The sequence below is a fragment of the Lucilia sericata genome, unplaced genomic scaffold, assembly GCF_015586225.1.
Source record: "Lucilia sericata isolate MDLA Ls3-8-SP2 unplaced genomic scaffold, ASM1558622v1 Contig000233F_arrow, whole genome shotgun sequence".
NCBI classification, from domain to species: Eukaryota; Metazoa; Arthropoda; class Insecta; order Diptera; family Calliphoridae; genus Lucilia; species Lucilia sericata.
The window spans coordinates 113,259-127,864 of NW_023994260.1; the positions used below are offsets into that span (position 1 = coordinate 113,259).

The 14,606-nt window shown below is 30.8% G+C and overlaps 1 protein-coding gene across 3 annotated transcripts in view; it reads left to right on the top strand.

Annotated features, from left to right (window-relative positions):
* Positions 1–1,487: 1,487 nt before the first annotated feature.
* LOC119602442 (neuroplastin) overlaps positions 1,488–14,606 on the top strand; it is a 78,301-nt gene continuing 65,182 nt past the window's right edge. Inside the window, exon 1 of one of the 3 annotated variants that reach the window (XM_037953971.1) lies at positions 1,488–1,583. The gene's annotated coding sequence lies outside the window, so the exon portion shown is untranslated. Of the gene's footprint in view, positions 1,821–2,937; positions 2,959–14,606 lie in introns of those variants that run through there. The other 2 variants (XM_037953972.1, XM_037953973.1) reach the window with 2 other exon arrangements.

Below are 14,606 nucleotides of genomic sequence, written 5' to 3' on the forward strand. Positions count from 1 at the left end.
GCACAGCCTAAAAGGTGTTTATAGGATTTCTTACAAACCTTCAGCGAAAAATCTTCTAATAGGCCTTCAACCGAAGACCGTCTAATAGGCCTTTTTAAGTAAACCTTCTATCAGACCACTAAAACAGCGGTTTCCCCCGTTTTTTACCTCGCGCAGCCTTTGAGGAATTTATTTAATTTCGAGGACCCCATACATATCTTATTGTTCTAAATAATTGTTCATCCGAAATTTGTTATAGCCCAAGCCCATATATCCATAGGTCAAAAAGCTTCTGAACTTCTTTGATGTTGTTGCGGAATGCGTTATACGCATAATATATGACTTGAACTCTTTGTGAAAGTACTCGTGCATTTTGAGCTTAAAGTTGAATTTTAAAATACCTACGATTATTTCACTGCATAGTTTTGAATATTTACGCGTAACGCTATGGATTTTCCAATGTTAATTTAATAATCAAGTTAAAATCTGTGTATCACGTCGAAATAGATTTAAAATTAACTGGATTAACGTATTGAAGACGAATAAAGGGTTTTGGAAATATATTATGTTATTCCTTTCAAACGACAAAACACTTTTGTTTACAATTTGACAAACTTAAATCTGCGATAAGCTTATCATTTAATTATGAAATGTGGGCTACCAGCTATAACAGTATTCCTTATTTATAGGTTTATAGTTCAGTTCATATACTGGAAATAAAAATGGCAATTCACCTAATACTTTACTTTAAAAAAATGATACAATAAATGTGTAGGGGATAGCTTCGGCCTGATAAAAAATTAAGTTCAAAAAGTCACCGAAAAATATGGGATTATTGAACAAAAATGTATAATTTTGTATTTATGAAAATTTTGAGATATTTTTAATATTTTTTCACATAAGTATATAAAAGCAGAATATTGTTTATTCAGGTTTTTTCGTTGGTCTTCGCGGACGCCCTAGGATTTGCTACAGACCACATTTGGGAACCGTTGCTTTAACAGAAGCGTTATTGAAAATAAATTAACTTTTGTCATCTCGTAATAAGGTACCGAAGTTCCCACCGAAAATGAAAGTTTGGTTCATATAAGATACCGTTTCCCAAAATGTTTGTCCTTAGGCCAATGTTTGGTGATCTGGATTAAATAATAAAAAAAGGAACTTCTTTAAAGATTTTCCTATTTTGTTTATATTTCAAGTAATGGAATGATAAATTTATTATATATGTATATACACTATATCATAAAACTTGGTGAAAGGATTTGCTTTTAATTTTTAAGAATTAAAAAAAAAAATTAAATATTTTTTTCCATCCCTGCATAGTTTCTTACACAACTTTTGTGCTTGCTCTATTTTGTTGTTATAAATTATATACGAAATTCCACTTGTTTATCTTTCGGATTCCGTTTTTATTTAAAATCTTTGAATATTTAAATATTAAACATAATTGAGAACTTAGCCGGCTTACCGTCGATTTAAAGCCGCCGCCGATATTTTTAATGTCAGCCGCCGCCGCTGCCGATAATATTTGTAGGCGCAGGGCTCTGCTCCATTGTGGAAGAATAGACGAAAAAGAATTTCTGTATTCGTGTGTGTGCTCTTAGGTAAAAAAGAAAATTTTATTAAAATTTCAACGAATAAAATCAATTAAAATTAAGAAAATCTATTAAATAATATTAGCAAACATAAATAATAAACAAAAATAACCCAAAAATGTTAAGTAAAGTGTTAAATTTATGAAAATTAGCAGATGAACATCAATGATGAAAAAATTTTTTCCAAGAAGAAAAAAATTGCAAAAGTAGTGGTAGTAGTAATATAGTAAGAAAAGAAGAAAAAAGGTGAATATAAAGTACAAAGAAGAAAAACCAAAAAAAAAAATAGTGATTTTTTTAACAAATGAGAAAAGTATTATAAAGAAGAAAACGTAAAATAAAAAGAGATGTTATTTTATGTTTAAAACACAAAGTGTGTAAGAGAGAAAGAGAAAGAAAGAGAGTGTTAGAGAGAGAGAAAGAGCTAAAGTGCGGGTGTTTTTTAGAGAGTATGTGTTTGAGTGAGTGTTTGTTACAAAAGGAAAAAGTGCAAAAATAAGGAAAAAATTCAATAATTTTCTTTTTTTCCCTAACAAGTTGATAAAGAAAAATTTTGTAATAATAAATTGTTAAATTAAAAATTAATTATTAATTAAAGAGATAAAAAAGTAAAATATTTAGTGAGAGAGCTAGAAAAGAAAAAAGGATTTTTTATAATTGCTAATGAGAAAAAAAATGATGATGTTATGAAAGTTTTAGTGGCAGAAATATCTATCTAGCAGCAAAAGAAAAAACCCATTTTATTGGTAAAACAAAAGGAAAGGCCAAAAGTTTCGTCATTGCCTTTTTGAAAAACGAGAAGAAGAAAAGAAAGCAATAGAAAAAAGAATAAGAAAACAAATATACCAAAAAAAGCTAGTGCTAGCCTGTCTGCCATTACGACAAGCAGCCAGTTAGACAGCCAGCCCGTCAGCTAGCCAGGCCTGTGTCTGTTTTTTGTAACAGAGTGTTGTAATTTTGTTTTGTGTGTTTTGTGCCTTTTTTTTTTGCTGCTGCAAATATTTAATCAAATACAAATAATATATAGAAAATAAAAAGAAAGATTCAAAGGCCGTGTGTTATTTTGTGTGTTTGTGCTTTTCTTTAAACTTCTACCAGAAAAAAATACATATTTTCTATGTCATATGCTGCTGCTTCTTGCTTACACTGCTAAACAGCTTGGGCTCTGCCATCAACTATAAAAACAACAAAAATAATAAGAGAACAAAAAAAAAAAAAAAGATATAAAAAAACAAACGAAATAACAAAAAAAAAAACATCATTATCATCAAAAGCAATTTTAATCAACTCAACTTAAACAGCAACAACAAGAACAAAAGCTGATTTAATAATGTTCGAATAACATTGTAACATTTATTGGAGAACGTTAACGCCAACGTTGACGGTGGAGGAATATTATTAATACAAAAAAAAAAAAACGAAAATTTTTCCAATTTTCCTTTTTCCTATTAACAATTTTCGTGGTGATTGATTGTTGTTTGCTTTTTTCCTTACATTTTTTCTTTTATTACCTTCTTTATGTCTTCTACTTTTATTGTTCGATTTTTTTTTGTAATATACATAGAGAGAAAAGTTTAAAAGTACAATTTTTTAACTTAAATGTAAAGGAATTTTTTTTAATTCTTACAATTAAAATTTTGTTGTTTTATGTATAGGAATTTTAGTTTTATTGCAAAAAAATTCCTATAGACAAAATTTTCTTATAAGATTTCTTTTTTTTTTGGTATTATTATGTATTTTCTTTTAATACACAATTTTTTTCTAATATCGTATAACGTCATACCTTGTATAAAAACACTCATGAAAAAAGGCTCTTTTCGCCCTCTTTCTCATTTATCAATATACACGCACTCTCTCTTGCTAATTTTATTGCTCTACGTTCAGGGTTGGCAATATTGGTATAATTGAACTTCTTTTGTTTTAATTCGATTCTTAAAAGTGCAACTGTACATCCATGACCTATTTGGTACAATTTTTAATAGTCTAGTTTATTGACTTGTGTATTGATATGTCTATATTCTTGACTTTGGACTAGCCTAAAGACTTATCTAATAACTAGTCTAAGGACTACTCTTCGGACTAGTTTATTTACTATTCTTTGGAATAGTATATTGACTAGCGTATAAAATGGTCTACGGATTAGTCTGTAGACTCGTCTAAAGACTTGTCTATAGACTATTCTTCGGACTAGTTATTAGGCTAGTCTAATAACGAGCCTATTGACTAGTATATGGACTAGTCGTGGGAATAGCCTATTGACCATTCTTGAGTCTATGCAATTGTCTTGTCGCTAATCTATTCATTATTCTTGGAAATAGTCCATTACCTAGTCTTTGAATTAGTCTATAAACTAGTTTATCGTCTATTGATTAGTCTATGGAGAAGTCGGAGGACTAATCTTTTGACTATTAAATTTTTAAAATACTAGACTAGTTTATTGATTAGTTTTAACTATTTTATTGACTAGTAAATGGACTAGTCTATTGACTATTCTTGGGACTAGGCTATTGGCTAGACTTTGGGCTATTCTATTGACTTGTGACTAATCTATTGACTACTCTATTAACTATTCTATTGATTAGTCTACTAGATATTCATGGAACTGGTCTATTGACTCTTTTATTGACGAGTCTACTGACTAGTATAGGGACTAGTATATTGACTATTCTATGGACTAGTCTTGAGACTAATCTTTTTACTATTTACTATTTTACGAAGCTATTGATAAGTCTATGGGAAAGTCAATGTACTAGCCTAAAGACTTATTTAATAACAAAGCTATGAACTAGTATATGGACCAGTCTAGGGACTATTCTTGGGACTAGTCTATTGACTGTTCTTTGTAATAGTATATTGACTAGCCTATAAAGTAGTCTATGGACTACTCTGTCAACTTGCCGGACTAGTCAATTAAATATTAGTCTTTTGACTACTTCGTAAAGCAGTCAAGCCAACTTCATATTGCTTTAATTTCTTTCATTTCTAATCCGGTGATGTACAATTTCAAAATACCGTTTGCCATTCCTGCTCTGCATTACTTTTTCTCTCTATTCTTTTTTGTCTCTCTCACTTTTTTCTTTCTATTATGTTTTCTAATCATATATATTTTTTTTGTGTGTGTCTTCTCTGTAATACAACAACCTCGTTCTTATTATACCGTTAACCTTTTTTGACAAATATTTGTCATTCAAGTATTTTTTTTCTGCTCATTTTCCAATTTTTGTTAAATATAATTATAAAGCATAGTTTTAGGCTTTTGGTAGTAAAATTTGCTTTTTTTAAGTAAATCTTTAAAGTATATTATTGTTTTTCTCGTTTTTTTGTGTTTTCTTTTAATAAATTATTAATTTATTAATTTTATTTTATTAATTTTTTTTAATGATTTCTATATATACTCTTAAAATGACGTCATCATTAATTTTGCTATTTCATGTTTAATTAATTTTTTTTATTAATTTATAACAATTTTATTTGCTTATTTGTTAATAATTGCTTATACTTTAAAAGAGTTAATAACTTTTTTAAATCCTATATTATTTTTGTTTAACAATTATATTTTATTGTAATTATTAACATAAAACAAGGTCATTTTAATTGCTATTACCTATAAAGTTTTGTTGTTTTTATGACATTTTATTTACATTTTTATGAAACTTATTGATTTTGTATGCTGTGCTATTTAATTTTTTCAAAATCCCTTTAAAAATCAATAGCTTTTTAACTTAGTTTTTAGTAAAAATTGTTTTTTATTGTTAAATATTAAAGTAGAAAGAAAAATGCTAAGTTTTTAAGCGATTTTGTCAGAATAAAAAGGTTATTTTTAAAAATGTTCATGAATTTATAAAGTTGACTTTTTGACCTTTAAAATTTTGGCAATATGTATTTGATATGTATCATTTTCATATCAATGTATCAATAAGTAATTATCTAAATGTCGAATTTTGTATAAGTACTTTACAAAGCGAAAGTAAGGAAGGTAATAGTACTATAGTCTCATCCGTTTCTAGGTATAACGAGAGTTTACATCGACGGCTCGAAGAGTGTTTTTCAGATATAAATATCCGCTATCAGACGAGCAGCGAACTGAGGTATTATCACATATCGAGGGTATCTTAGTAATCTAGCGAATGTCTTTACTACATCTAGATTAATCAAATAATGTTGGATATCTCTAGGTTAACGCTAATATGAGTGCCTGGTCAAAACAAATGTCAGCTTAAGAGCACAACTCGATAAACGGCTCGATAAAGTCTATTGATTAGACTATGGACTAGTCTGAAGACTAGCCTAAAGACTTGGCTATTGACTAGTCTTGGGACTATTAGTCATAGACTAGTCTATTAGACTTTAAACTAGTATATTGACTAGTTTATTGACGAGTCTATTGCTTAGTCTTTGGACTAATCTTTTGACTACTCTTGGAACTCGATTAGTCTAGGGACTAGTATAGGTACTAGTCATAGTCTATTGACTAGCCTTTCAACTAGTTTTAGACTAGCCTAAAGTCTTGTCTAATAACTAGTCTATTATCAATTCTTGCCTCATAACTAGCTTATTGACTAGTATATGAACTAGTCTACTGACTAATCTATTGACTAGTCTATTGTATTGTATATGGACTAATCTATTAACTAGTATACATATGTATATACAGTCTATTGACTATTCTATGGTCTAGTCTTAGGACTATTAACAAGTCTATGGACTAGTTTATAAAATAGACTTTAAACTAGTCTATCGATTAGTTTATTGACAATTCTATAGGCTAGTCTATTGAATAGCCTCTAAACTAGTTTGTCTATGGACTAGTCTAGCGAATAATCTACTGACTTAAGAGTCAATTGATTAGTTTATGGGCTAGTCTATTGACTTGCCTTTAAATTTGTTTGTAGACTAGCCTAAAGATTTGTTTAATAACTAGTCTATGCACTAGTCTTGGGACTAATCTATTAAATATTCTTGGAACTAGTCTATAGCCTAGACTTTAGTTTATTGATTGACTAGCCTAAAGCCTTGCCTATTACTAGACTATTGTCGAGTATATGGACTAGTCTAGGGACTTGAATTCGGACTAGTCTATGGACTATTCTTGGGTAAATGCATAACTAATGAATTAGACAGGAACGGAGCGATGAAGGGAGATAAATCAATGTCTTGACAGGTATCTTCCTTACAAATTGTAAGACATTCTTTCGAAATTGGTTCAATAAAATCTCCCATCAGACTTCGGACTCTACCAGGCATTAAATGTTATTATCATTATTTACAGAACACTGTGTCATTGGCACATCTGTCAGAAGAATAGCTCTTGAATAGAATGACAACGGCAGCAGTTACCACAATGAAGAGAAGGATGATACAGAGTCTCATCTAAAAAATGCAGGAGCTATCTGGTATAAATCCTAAGAATATTCTCCACTTTGTCAATGAATCGGAGTTCTTTACTTCTGAAAGCAGAGAGTAATAATTAGCACAACTGAAATAAAATGGACCTAAGAGAGCTAGCTGCTCATAGAAATTTTTAATGTTTGTGGGTGCCTAATAGAGTATTTTGATGGGATATGATCCAAAGTGCGATTACAAATATTCCTTTATTGTCGATCTCTGAAAGCTTCAAAAGATCTGATAAAGAGAAAATCACCTTAATAACTCGTAAACTATACAATTCCACTGTTTCCGATCGATATCGAATCATGTTATCTGACTTTTTGATAATTATAATACTGTGTAGAAAACTTAATAGTTTTACTTAAATATTTTTCCATTTAAATATTTCTTTTAGGCAATAATTTATGTTTGAAAATAAATCAAGCCCTGCAGGAGTCTTCAGCAAGATTGATAGTTAATTAATAAATTATTTAAAAAAATATAAATTTTCCAAAAATATTTCAAAATTGGATGAACATTTTTAAGTAAAATATGATGGCTAAGATGGTTAATAGATTAATTGGAACAGATTAAACAATTTTAAAAATTTTAATTTCTAAATCTTTAAAGTATTATGTTTTTATAATTTAATATTTTTTCCAATTTTAAACTTTATGCAATTTATTTTTCTTCTCTTTACACTATTTTATTGTCGCTATTATTTTGTGGTTAAGTCAATGCTGTAAATAGCTTAACACTTGCTTGTTAATTGTAGCAGCACATTTTTTTTTACGAATGTGTAGATTAGTAAACATTTAACACTTTATTTAGTTTGATTTTTCTCTAACAACTATAACGAATCAAACGTAAATTAAATAAAGAAAATCTTTCTATAAACTATTTATATATTCGTTATGGTTGAAAGCACTTAGCACGTTTTTTTTTTTGTACGGGTAACCACAAATACACATGTATAAATAGCTGATTAGACTTGGTAATAAATGAAAATAACGTTTACGATTAAGTTATTTGATTAGATTTCACAAAGAAATTTGTTTAAGATTACGTTTATTAGTAGAAATATTTTGTTGTTGACCAAAAAAGAACTGAAATATATTATCAGGTCTTATCATGCAACTCCTATGGTCTAGAAAATGATAACCATGTTCCGGGTCCAAAAATTTCCCTTAAAATGCATACATCAGTAGGATGTTGTAATGGAAATAACTGTCTCCAGTGCAGGACAAGTTTTCATAGCTCCTATGACTGATACATCAATGTGTCCAATGAAGTGTCTATTAGTTTTCAGTGAGGTGAATAGGTTGTCAACGTGTTAACATCATTGGGAAAACAGTTTAATTCATCAGAGAGAGAGAGAGAGAGAGAGAGAGAGTCAGTCTATTAGTACACTTCAATCTAATTACACTGGTACTAATACAAACCATTATGTTGCACAAATATCAGATAAATCCGTTAAGACGTGCAAAAACTGGCTGTCTAGCATGCTATGTTCCTCCAGATCCAGCCACTGACAAAGGAAAGTAAGAAGAGAATCTTTCTCTTTCTTATGACATCTTCTGCAGAAGTCATTTTTGCAAAAATTCAATCTTTCTGGCGTGAAGTCCAAACAACCCGTGGGTTCGTACTGGATTGTATATTGACCACCTAGATAGTGCCTGCTCGTGGGGCTGTCGATAACTTCTATTGACAGTGAAGTACCAATTTTTGTAAGAGAATTCTTCACATTAGTATCTGTTGATGACCTGGCATCTAGTACAATTCTACTCTGGAGTATCTCGTCATCACGTTAGGAAATGACCGACATTGAAGTCATATTAAAACCATTGATGTCCGAGCCATCAGAGCCAGTCTAATAAGTATGGAGCTAGACTGAGTCATATACTACATGCCAGTGATTGCAGAGTTGAGACCCAAGAATTTGCAGTTAATATATATGAATGGTGTGGTGGACTTGTGTAAAAGAGACCTGTGATTATTAAAGCTGAAGTTCGAAGAAACATCAACATCTGCATTCTATGGTTTTGAGCTATCAGTCCAAGAGAATTAACTCCATTTCATGTGGATTGCTTTGGATCAAAACGGAGCAATTGTTATCGAATTGTTTGCGTCTGTATTAATCAGTATTTTCCGGTAATTCTGCCAAACTTTCAAGTATGGAGCTAGACTGAGCCATATACCATGCGTTAGTGATCGCAGAGTTGAGACTCTCAAGATGTTGTAGTTATTAGATCAATGGTGTGGTGGAGTTCTGTAAAAGACACCTGTGCTGAAGTTCGAAGAATTCATTAAAATTGGCCTTACAGATACTCAAAAAGATCTATGAACGAAAACGGAAATCTTACTCACATTCATACACAAATTTTGGAGGACCGTTGGCTTCTTATAAAACTCAATGGGTTTTATGTTAACTGTCACTACCTTGACAAGTGTTTGACAGGTTCTCCCACTTAAGTAACATAAACTCATTTACACGAAACAATTTATTCTAAGAGATCACCATAGACGTTACTTTGACATCATCATACAGTTCAATGTTCCTCTGAGGATTATCATGAAGAATGGAAAGTAGGCTAGCTCGTATATAACAGCATATGTAAAGACGGCCCAACAGCTTGAAGATCTCTTATCTTCTATTAGAAGTAAAGCTAAAATGGAGCTAACCCTTACTAATCACGCATACACTGAGCTGCCCTAATGTATACTTAGAGGTCAGTGTCCTTATGATGTTCCAACAGCAATGTTAACCTCTATGTAAACTACCTTGACGAGGAATTTGAAGTTAAATCTACAAAAACTACAATCTGTATGTAAATTACCTTGACGAGGAATCTGTGAAGTATCTCCCAGTTAAGGACCACAAAATTTTGTTGACAAAACTGTTCATTTTTAGTAGGTCCCCAGAGGACTTAACTTAACTTTAATATCATACAGTTAGAAGCTTCTCTGAGGGTTGTTAAGAAGAATCTTTATTTATTTGAGGAAAAAGTGCAAACTCTCCTAGCAATCGGAAGAAAACATTGCGACTGCAGAATATCGTATGAACTAATTACTTGCAAATCTTTCAACTTCTAACAGATAAAATCTAAAGAGAAATTCTGACACAATTAAGGCCAGAATGAAACTAAGCCGTACAGATGATGTATAAATTGAGTCTCCCAAATGTATACTAAGGGATCAGGACAATTTTGATGTCCCAAAATATTTAACAGCACAGTCAGCCCTACTTCACTTTGACAAAGGGTCTTATGCACAAATTGTCGGCTTCAACCTCGATGATTAGACTACAACAACTACAACAATTACAACCTTTGGTTGCCTATATACTTCGCGATATTTTAAAACAAATAGAATACTAATGTGTTAGTGTTATTATGTTTTACCAAAGTTACAATGAAAGCTCAAAAGCTTGACCAAGTTGTGTGTAGCTATTTCCACAATCTCTTCTCAAAAACATTCCGCAGAATTCCTCTTTCAAATAGATAAGTTCAAGTTACTTTCTCAGGAAAAATATAATTAAAAACCTTGAGGCAAGACGAAGATGAAATTGATTAAAATGATGTCATGGAATCATTGAATATTAAATACGAAAACCTTTCCCTTAAAAACAATTTTTCTATATGATGTTTCTATTATAAAGACTACCCATTTGAAATGATAAAACAACACAATACTTTCCTAATATAAATTTAAATATTTCACTCTTTTCAAATATGACCTAAAATAGTATGTTTCCCTTATCGAAAATGTTTAAACTTTTTTTAGAACAAGCAAATATATAGTTCGTAAAATATTTTATTTACCAATTAAACGTTACAACTAAATAGATTTTTTTCCCAACAACTAAAATGACATCATCAACTATTGAACTAGTCTTTATTCCAACTACAAACAAAGTGGGTGGCTACAAGAAATAACATTGTCTACTTTAAGTTTTTTTTTTTTTTTTGCTTTACAAATATCTATTTTGTATATCTTATTTTATTAGAAGTGCTCTGGATGAAAATGGAATGGGATGCAGAGTAAATATATGTAGAATTTTATTTTTTTAGTTTGTATGTTTAAACTTTTAGCACATGGATCAAAAAACTAACTAAAAACAGCATGTTGCCACCTTATTTCTATTGTGTTGTTAATTATTGTTGTTGTTGTTTTTTAATTGAAACTATATATATATAAAAAACTAATAGCTAATTGTGAAGCTGTGCAGTAGATTTTGGTCTTTCTTATCATTCAAAATGTAATTGCCTTTAATTAGTCTGTTAACAACGAATTCATTTTTTACGCATTATATTGGGAGTATTCATAGGCTTTTAGGAGTAACTGAAAGCTTTTCCCAGTTTTAGAATATAATCTTGTTAAATAGTTAGACGGTTGTGCCCCAATTACACTGGATTTCCAAAGGCTTTATTGTTCGGATATTCACCTTGGATAAATTCCTTAAGTCGTTCCGCTAAGGCGGGGTATTGACAAAGGAATTGGGTGACATCATAATCTTCCTCATAGTCATGACAGCACCTATAGAAAACGTTTATCGGATGATTCAATCTTCTAGATAGAAGCCCAAAAGAACAAGGACAATAAATATTGCAATTGTCTTCCACTGAGGTATCGGAAGATATAAAAAGATATGTGATAGACTACAGGTAGCCTCTATTGCTACGATTCAATCTACTACTAGCGAGAAGCGCAAAAGGAAGAGGGCAGTAACTATTGCAATTGCATTCGGTGCTAGAAAAGTAAAATTTTTCGTAAGAGAATGCCCAATAGTATTACCAGGTATCTATATATGAATCCTGGAATCCATTACAGACCTACGTGGAATGTTTTGCTATCTTATTCAGAGTTTAACTGCATCTAAGAACCAAGTTTGATGTCTATAAACACCAATTCATAAACTCTTAAAAGCTCTAATTAAAGCTTACCAAATGTGGTTACAATCGATTCTGTACAGAAAGCTCTCTCCATTCTTAATATTCCTCATGTTTTCTCAATCCCCCCTTTACCAGTGAAAGAGAATATTGCGATTTCCAAAACTCTACAGTGTTCCAAGTCCGAAACAGTACCATTATATCAGAAACCCGTTCTGAATCTTCAGTTCCAGAGTCTTATAATGTCAAATTCTATCAAATTTAAACTCCGGGAATCTAAACAAAAATGAAGAGATATTGAAAATCTGAGTAGAAAGAACTTATTATTGATAATATATAAATAGACAATCCCAAGCTCAGGACAGCCTTAATTAAGATTTTGGAAATCTGTAAATGTAAATCTGTGTGAAACATCCATTATTTTTATAACAGAATCATTTTCAAGGAATTATGATACTTTAATGGCGCAATTGAGAAAGTAGGGATATATACGATGGATTTTAAAGATTTCGCGGAACAAATGTTTGCCATAAGAAAGAAATATTATTTTATCATTAGAATGTTTGAACTGAATTTGGAGCTAAAGCGAAAGATTCTTCTCGGCGATTGCAAAGAACATTATAACTCCTACATTTCCGTCAATTATCATTCATCCAATGACCACCAAATTGTTGATAACTTTTTGATTGTGATCTCTATTCAAGCAGCATTTCAATAGAGAACGAGAGAAAGAGAGGGAGATAGAATATCCAAACTCACCAAATGTACGAATGAATCCTATGTATGTTTTACTCATGTACGTGTGTAAAATCAGCTAGACTTCTTTATAAAATCTACCTATATGTCTCTTGGTATTACTTCCTCATTATTATGATGTTTTGTGTCCTAATTGGAAGAACCTAATGAGGAAGTTCGGAGGTTATTTGGAGGAAGCAAGCTGTATGATCTTTTTATAATTCCTCTAATAACCATCCTAAATAAAAATTTCATTGGCACGTTTGTCATGTTTTCTGATCTAAGGAACTGTTCTCTTTCTATTACTTACAATATCTTTAATGCAGTCCTGTTCCTATTTAAATACATACATAGCGTCTATTTGTTCGACCATCAAGCAATTCTGGCCTCAATTCTGGCGTTATGTTTCCTAATAGTCTTAGTCTGCCCATGAAGATTAGGCTATTGAAGAACTGAAGAAAGATCCTTCTTTCGGTTGGTGTTCGCAAGTTAAGGCGTTGGACGACCTGCAATGCCACCATTCATACGCAAATGATCGTATCAATACCTCTTTATACAAAACGCCCGTGTTAACGTAGTTCCTATCTATATTTCATACCTTCTGAAGCTTCTACATAGTTTCTACAGAAAGGTAGGACCTTTCTATTTTAGACAGTGGAGCTCTTCAAAGTTGTTAAGTATTCCCGTCAATACCTCAATACAATGCCTGTGTATATGTAGTTTCTATCTACATCTTCTTAGTTTTAGCATAACGTTATCTATTCTGATCGGAAGAACGATTGTCTTGGCGTTCCTAAGCGTCTTTACTTAAAGCCGCAAACGATCTACAAAGCCATTGAAAGCTGGCAAGTGATTTTGTCAATATTGCTAATGTTTTCGTAACTCCTTCTCTGACTTCTTGCTTTCAACATGATTGATCATTTTAAATCAAAGAATGTGTAAGAGTTAGGAGGTAAATGATCTCTCTAAAATCCATTATAGTTTGCACTAATGATGATCGGAAGCAAGATCATGACAATGTTGCAACTCGAAAGTAAATTATAAAGATAACTGAAACTGCTCTAAACTTAATAAAAACAACTTGCAGTAGTTACCAACTACTTCAAAATTAGATTATCATACAATGACACTTTCTGACATAAACGATCTGCATTGAAAGTTAACTAACTTTAGATAAGATTTCCCGGAATGTTTAGCTCGAATAGTTACGAAATAAAAACCTTGAAATTCATTTTATTTAAAGTTTTCATAACACAAATTAAACATAAATATTTCATAGATATGAATTGTTGATTTAGATTTTAAATGTGATTATTTGCGATACACAGTGTTGACTTTGATGCTGTTTAAGTTTTAACTGACTTAAATGTCGTTTTGTCATATAGTAAGTACTACATACCAAAAAAAAAAAAGATAACTATAACCACATGCCCAGATACCACACTAACGTCCTCACACTCCTTTTACTCTCTTTCTACTACTTATCTTTTATTTTCTTTTCTTTTTTTTATTTAATAAACCATATTTGTTTAATACTTATCTCGCATCACCAACTACTTGTACTTGATGTGTATCAGATTGAAATTAATTGTTTTTTTTTCTTTTTTGCCCGCATTAATATCAGTTTGTTATAGAACTATGTATATTCATATGTATGAATCTACACAGAAAGAAAAATTGCTTTCTTTTTTTCTAGTTTTAAGTCTGTTTGCAATCTATTAAATTATTTGCAAATTTAAGTAGGATTTTGCTATGAAACACTTAAAAAATCACTTTAAATAAGTACCCATCGGTATTTTTTACAAAATCGAGCACAGAAATTCTTGATCTAAGTGTTAACAACTATTTTTAAGTGCGTTGGTGCTTAAATTTCATTTCTTATCAAATTCAAAATTTGTGAACTTAAAACCAGTCAGTATTTGAATGATTATTGGGAACTTTAAAAACACCAGTAATTCGACTTTAAAATTACTTAAAAAAGATTTAAAATATTAAATGAATTTGATCGGAAAAGAGCGGCTCATAAAATACTTTTAAGCTG